This window comes from Petaurus breviceps, unplaced genomic scaffold (assembly GCF_028583685.1).
Source record: "Petaurus breviceps papuanus isolate PSGF00001 unplaced genomic scaffold, PetGlider_PUasm1.0 90762, whole genome shotgun sequence".
Classification (NCBI taxonomy): domain Eukaryota; kingdom Metazoa; phylum Chordata; class Mammalia; order Diprotodontia; family Petauridae; genus Petaurus; species Petaurus breviceps.
In genome coordinates, this window is record NW_027187339.1 from 742,360 (window position 1) to 749,892 (window position 7,533).

Genomic DNA, 7,533 nt, shown 5'->3' on the forward strand with positions numbered 1-7,533 from the left:
TAAGGGGACAGCCCAGAAAAGGCTGTGGCTCATGACCTCAGCCCTATACTTGGTTACAGAGTCCTCAGGCTTCTTGGTCTCAGCTACTCACCTGAAAGGTGAAAGCCTTTTTCAAAAGGAGGTGGGCTCCCCAAGCTTGGAGGCCTTTGAGGCTGAAAGACCATTTGTCAGGTAATGTATGTAGTTGGGAATCCTTCTGTATATGAGTTAGATCAGGAATTCTTTTTTTGTTCCTTCTTTTCAAAATTAATTAATTTTTAGTTTTTAACGTTCATTTTTATAAGATTTGAAGTTCTAAATTCCCCCCCTCCCCACACACTCCCCAAGACAGTGTGCAATTTGAGATCATAAAAATCTTTTTTTTTTTTTTTGCCTTTTGGAAGGCAATTGGGATTAAGTAATTTGCCCAAGGTTACACAGCTAGGTTTTTTTTTTTTGTGTGTGGGTGTTAAGTGTCTGAGGCCGGAACTGAACTCGGTCCTCCTGACTTTGGGCCAGCGCTTTACTCACTGTGCCACCTAGCTGCCCTGAGATCATAAATTCTTTTTTTTTTTTCTTTAAAGCAATCCGGGTTAAGTAACTTGCTCAAGGTTACACGGCCAGTTATTTCTGGGTGTGGTACTAAGTATCTGAGCCCGGATTTGATCCCCAGATCATCCCGACACTGGAGCTGGTGCTCTTACTCGCTGAGCCACCTGGCCACCCCGAGATCATAAATTCTTAATGAAACTTTCTTGTGTCATAGACCCCTTTACCAGTCTGGCAAAACCTATGAACCCCTTCTCAGAATGTTTTAAATGCAAAAATAAAATGCATAGAATTACAAGGTATCAAATGAGATAACCTTTTTTTCTTGTGGTTTAGTGGTGCCCAACTCTTCATGATCCCATTTAGGGTTTTCTTGGCAAAGATATTGGCATGATTTGCCATTTCCTACTCTAGCTCATTTTACAGATGAAGAAACTGAAACAAGCCCAGTTAAATGACTTGGCCAGGGTCACATAGCTAGTAAGTGTCTGAGATTAGATTTGAACTCAGGTCTTCCTGACTCCAGGTCCAGCACTCTGTGCACTATGGCACCCATGTAGCTGTCCAGCAAACCTTAAAGTATGATATAAATGCTATCTATTATTATTATATTGAAATGCAGCCATTCAAATATTTAAAAAACCATATTCATAGACCCCAGGTTAAGAACCTTGAGACCAGAGGTCCCTTCTAACTCTCAGATTCTGTGACTCTGATTCTGAGATGTTCATGTCTTTGAACTAGGCACTGGGCCTATGAAGAAGGGCCACAGTCAGTGTGCCCTCTGGGAGCAATGTGGTCTAGTGAGCAGAGCCCTGGCATCAGAGTCCAGGAGACCTGGGTTTAAATCCTGCCCCAGTTACTTAAGAGGTGTGTGACTCTGGGCAAATCATTTAACCATAGTTAAATGCCTTAGTTCCCCCATCCCTAAAATTAAGGAATTGACTTGGTGATCTCAGTTTCTTTCAAGGATAAATGGATGATCCCTACCAGGAGGCAGCACAGATTTCCCAGAGAAGCACCTGGGGATGTTCATCTTGTCTCTCATCACATCTGCCATTCCTCTGGGCAAAGTGCTTGACATTCAGGGCCACCTTCCCTTGCCCTGTTGAGACCTAGATCCCACATGGCTCATGTCTGCTGAGTGCCTGGTTCATGATAAGTAGGTTCCAGGCACTCAATGGAGGTAGTAGGTGCCTGGACAGCTGATATGCTTGGGCCACTGGTACTGGTCCTTGAGGCGACCAGTGGTTGAACAAAGCGGAGACTATCTGCTGTTCCCCGGTCATTAAAAGGATGATCTTAGAGGAAGGTGAACCTGTTGGTCATGCTGAATTCTTTATTTTTTTTTAGGGCCAGGTGATCAGGGTTTTATTTTTTTTTTAATTTTTAAAAATTTATTTATTTACTTTTAGTTTACAACATTCAGTTCCACAATCCCTTGAGTTCCAAATTTTCTAACCCCTTCTCTCTTCTCCTCCCTCCCCACCCCCCCTTCCATGGCAGCATGCAATCCGATATAGGTTCTACAAATACCTTTGCATTAAACATTAGTCAAGTTATAAAGAAGAATTATAACCAATGGGGTGAACAACAAGAAAGAAGGAACGAAACAAAACAAAACACACGAGAGAGAGCAAGTTGTTTGCTTCAATCTGCATTCAGGCTCTGAAGTTCTTTGTATGTGGCTCTCTCTTTCCATCATGAGTCTTTTGGAATTGTCTTCTAACCTTGCATTGCTGAGAGGAGCCCAGTCTGTCTAAGTCAGTCGTCACACATACAATGTGTCTGTAATTGTGTACAAAGTTCTCCTGGTTCTGCTCTCCTCACTCAGCATCAGTCTGTATAAGTCTCTTCAGGTTATTATGAAGTCCATCTGCTCCTCATTTCTTATAGCACAATAGTATTCCATTACATTCATATAGCATAACTTGTTTAGCCATTCCCCAATGGATGGGCACCCCCTTGATTTCCAGTTCTCTGCCACCACAAAAAGAGCTGCTATAAATATTTTTGTACATACAGGTCCTCTTACCACTTGTATGATCTCTTTGGGGTATAGCCCTAGAAGTGGTATTGATGGGTTAATTTATATTAATAGCCCTTTGGGCACAGTTCCAGATTGTTCTTCAGAATGGTTGAATCAATTCACAACTCCACCAACAATGCATTGTTGTTCCAATTTTTCCACATCCTCTCTTTTTATTTATCATTTTTCTGTTTTGTCATCTTAGCCAATCTGACTGGTAAGATGTGGTGCTGCGAGGTGGCTAGGTGGTACTGTGAATAGAACACCAGCCCTGGAATCAGGAGGACCTGAGTTCAAATCCAGCCTCAGACACTTGACACACTTATTAGCCATGTGACCTTGGGCAAGTCACTTCACTCCAATTGCCCTACCCCCCTCTCCAAAAAGCAAAAAAAAAAAAAGTGGTACCTCAAAGTTGTTTTGATTTGCCTTTCTCTAATCAATAGCCATGCTGGATTCTTGATGATGATCCTCAATCAATCAACCTGCCAACATTTATTAACCGCCTACTACATGACAAAAACTTGGAGTGCAAAAACAAAAATTAAAGAGACTCAGTTCTCAAAGAGTTTGCATTTTATCAGGGGAGAAAAAAATATATATATGTGCAAGTGTGCACAAAATAAAGCTTTGGTGCTTTTGAGTCTTCCTTGGAGTTCCCAGACTAAGCCCTAAATATTTTTTGTTACTTCCCTCCACCCTTGCAGCTTTTCCCTCTGATTGGATGGTTTCTTCCAGAACTTCCATTTAAAGAGAACATCCAGGCCAGCCATGTCTCATTCCTCTCTAGGCTGCCCTCCACCTCCCTGACTTCTAGCGTTTCTCAGGTTAGGTACCCAGCTTTTCAGCTTTCTTTTATGTGTGGCCTTCCCCTATTAGAAGGTAAGCTCTTTGAGGGCAGAGATTATCTTTCTATTTGTATTCCCAAAGTTCCACAATGTGCTTAGCCCATAGTAAGCACTCAATAAATGCTGATAGACTGACTACCCTCCACTCCATTCAGAACATGACCGTGCCAAGTTCAGCCCTGATTCTGGGTCTTTGCTCAAGTTCTTCTGTTCACCTGAATTGTTTTTCCCTCTTTTTTCTATCAGCCCAGATCTAAACACCCCTCTTTCTTCTATCAGCCCAGATCTAATGTATTCTTTAACATCCAGGCAGACTTCAGAAAAACCTGGAAAGATTTACATGAACTGATGCTGAGTGAAGTGAGTAGAACCAGGAGAACATATACACAGTAACAGCAACAGTATGTGATGACCAACTTTGTTAGACTTAGCTCTTCTGAGCAATGCAATGATCTAAGATAATTCCAAAAGATTCATAATGGAAAATGCTATCCGCATCCAGAGAAAGAACTATACAGTCTGAATGCAGATCGAAGCAGACTATTTTCTCTTCTTTTTGTTGTTTTTTGTTTTTTCTTTCTCATTGTTTCTCTCTTTTGTTCTGATTCTTCTTTTGCAACATGACTAATGTGGAAACATGATTAATATGATCATATGTGTACAGCCTATACCAGATTGCACGCTGTCTTGGCGGGGGGAAGTGGGTGGGGGGAAATTTAGAACTCAAAATCTTATAAAAGAGAAGTTGAAAACTAAAGATAAATAGACAAAAAAACCAAAACAAAACAAGAAGTGTTCTTTGATTGACTAGGTCTAGTCCTGTCTTATCCCAAGAGTCAATTGAGTGTCCAGCCTCAAATTAGGCTTTCTAGCTCAATAGTCTGTGAAGAATTGGGTGCTATGAGACTGAGACTGAGACGGTGTGTAGTGATGGCTAGAATGTTGGACCTGGAATTAGGCAATTCAAATCTAGCTTCTAGGTTCAAATCAATCACTGATCCTAACTAGCTACATGCCTGTGAACAAGTCACTTAATGTTTCTAAGCCCCAGTTTCTTCATCTGAAAAATAGGAATAAGACTAGAAGTGCCCACTTCAGAAGGTTTTTACGAAGCTCAGATTAGATAAGGGTTATCTTGCAAACCTTAAATCAGTACATTAATATAGGTGATTATTAAATTACAGTGAGAGAAGCTGGTATCATCCCCTTGGAGGCAATGATAACCACATGGCCACTAGGGGCCGCCCTAGGTCCAGTTTTTGAGAGTAAGCCTTGTGGCTATGGTGTCCCCAAAGCCTTAGTCCAGGCTTTAGCTAAAATTTTTGAGATATCCTATATATGAAAGGAAGTGGGAAGAAGATGGGAGCCCCTAGGGTGTGTCAGTTCCTGCTTTAAACTCCCACATCCATTATTTAGGTCAGCCCTGGGACCCAGACACAGGGAACCCAAGGTCCCCGGCCTTCCTTTATTCAGATCTTTGGTTTTTCTGGGCTAGAATGAGTTCTGTCTAGACCATCAGGGGAATAGCAAATGTAGTGTAGAAGCTTCTCATTCTCAGTGTGACTGGTTCCTTCTCTGGTCTCTTTTAAGGACTGGTTCTCTTCTCCTTTGGGAGACTGATTGGGCGCTTCTGTAGGGAAGAAAACATCGATCTACTCTTTCTTCCTTCTCTGTACTCATTCCTCCTATTTTGGATGGCCCTGGGGAACTGGTGGCCTTATAGTATGGTGGAAAGAACATTGGCTTTGGAGTCAAGGGTCTTGGGTTCAAATCCTAGCTCAGTCACCCCTACTGTTGCCTTGGTTCAACTCCTTAACCTCTCTGGGCTTTAGTTTTCTCATCTGTAAAATGGGGTTGTAAGGGATAAAGATTCCTACCTCCCAGATCTAAATCTACAGTCCTTCAGTCACTATAGATTCCATTCCCTTTGCATCCAGGTGAAGGATTTCAGGCACTACTATTGTAGAATCTGGAGGTCAGACATTAGGGAGCTGTCCATGAGTGGATCTCCTTTCTGCCTTTTTAGATTTCTCTTCTCTGTTCCTTCTCCTGACTACCCCCTATATGTGCCATTCTAAATAGAAAGCCTTTACTTGGAAGCCTTCACTGACTCTCCATTGTCTATAAAATAAAGTATAAATTGTTTGTCCTTACAAATGGTCAGCTAGGTGGTGTAGTAGATACAGAGCCAGGAAGATCTGAGTTTGAATTCTGCCTCATATACTTAACCAGATTGTGATCCTGGGTAAGTCATTTACACTCAGTTTCCTCATCTGTGAAAAATGGGGTAACACAGATACAGCACCTGCCCCATAGAGTTGTTTGGAGGATCAAAATACATAAAGTGCTTTGCAAACATCTATATGTATATTATACAAGTTATGTATTTTATTTATATATGTATGTATATTCATGTGTGTGCACATATGTACACATATACATATATGTATACATATATGCGGGTGTAGGTATATGCATGCGTGTATGTATACTAGTCTATATACACCTATATATAGGTCTATATATGTGTATATATATATATGTGTGTGTGTGTGTGTATATGTATGTGTATATGTATGCTATTCAAGGCCTTAATGATCTGGTGACAGTCAGAATGTAATCCCCTGTGTTCCCCTAGGCCTAGAGTGAACTCCCTCCTCAATTACAGTTAGAAAACCTTCCTTTATTTCTTAATTCAGTTGCTACTTCCCCCTTGAAGTCTACCCTGACATATTCCCACCCTCTGTTGATAGTGACTTCTTTCCCTTCCCCAAGATTTTTTTATGGTTCTTTTCCTGGATTCCAAAGTGCTTATCACATTCTCTCTCTCTCTCTCTCTCTCTCTCTCTCTCTCTCTCTCTCCCCTCTCTCTCTGTCTCACTGTCATAGTAATTTGAGTTTGTGACTTTATCTTCTGTTCATTTGTAAGGTCCTTGAGAACAGGGTCTACATTGTCTTTTCCTTTGTATGGTCCATCACATATAGTGTAGGCTTAACATGTTTATTGGACCAGATTTGTAAAAGGAGGGGGTTGAAAGGTACTTTGCAGTTTTGCCACCTTTTAGTTCCATGATCCTAGGATGCTGGGCAGGGGTGGTCATGGAAACCTCATGAAGGAGACTTTCAGGCCTGGAGCTAAATCTTGGAGGTAGGATTCAGGTAAAAGCAACTTACAAACCATTCACTCTCTTTCTAGCTTGGAGTTTCTCCGGCAACTTTGTGCTCCAGGATACAAAAGAGGGAAGGAAATATCTGGGAAAAGGAAAAGCTTTCCTCCATCTGTCCACTTTTCCTGGGCTTAAGCAAAGGTCTCCAAGGCTATTGTATCAGCCCTTCCTGCCAGGAGTATCTGAGTCAGATCCCCAGGGGGAGGTGGAGCAACTTTAGGCGGAGAGACTTGGCCTACTGCCCGTGAACTGCTGCCCTCCCTGGCTTTTAAAATGTAAGCAAGAACCAGCGAGGGTCTGGGGTCGAGAGTCCAGCTCAGCCAAGCCTTGTGAGGGGAGAGGCACTTGGCCATCCCCCAGGGCTGGAGCTGGAGCCCCTGGGCAGTTGACTTAGCTGTTCTGTGTGACAGATAATGGAGCAAGAATCCCAAGGTCCACGATCTCTAAGCTTCTCCCTCCTGAAGCCACAGTTGGGGTCAACAGGAGGAAAGGGCTTTTAATGGGGGTCTGGTGTGTCTGACGGGAGCAACACCCTCTGGGGACTTTCCCAGGATCTCCTGGCTGCCTGGGTGTGGGGCCCGAAACACGCTGGGACGATTGCCTTATAGGTGACTCAGGGGGCGGTGTGAGGGGGAGAAAAATGCCTCCTCATCCCCCACTCCCACACCCCACCTCCTGCAGACGGGCAGGGAGTTGGAAAACAGGAGGCTCCAAAGGATTCTTGTCTGCATCTATCTGTGCCCTCCCCCCCTTTTAGCAGCAGCAGCAAGAGGATCATTGACAAAGAAACTGGGAAACAAATGAATTTCCTCAGGTGCTCTCCTCCTCCCCACATGAGGCTACAGAGACCAGTGTGGGTGGGACCAGGCATGGGATCATTCGAGGGACTCGAGGACCATGTAGTTCCGACACCTTCATTTGATAAATGAAAGATCTGAGGTCTGAGGTCAGTTACTGGCAG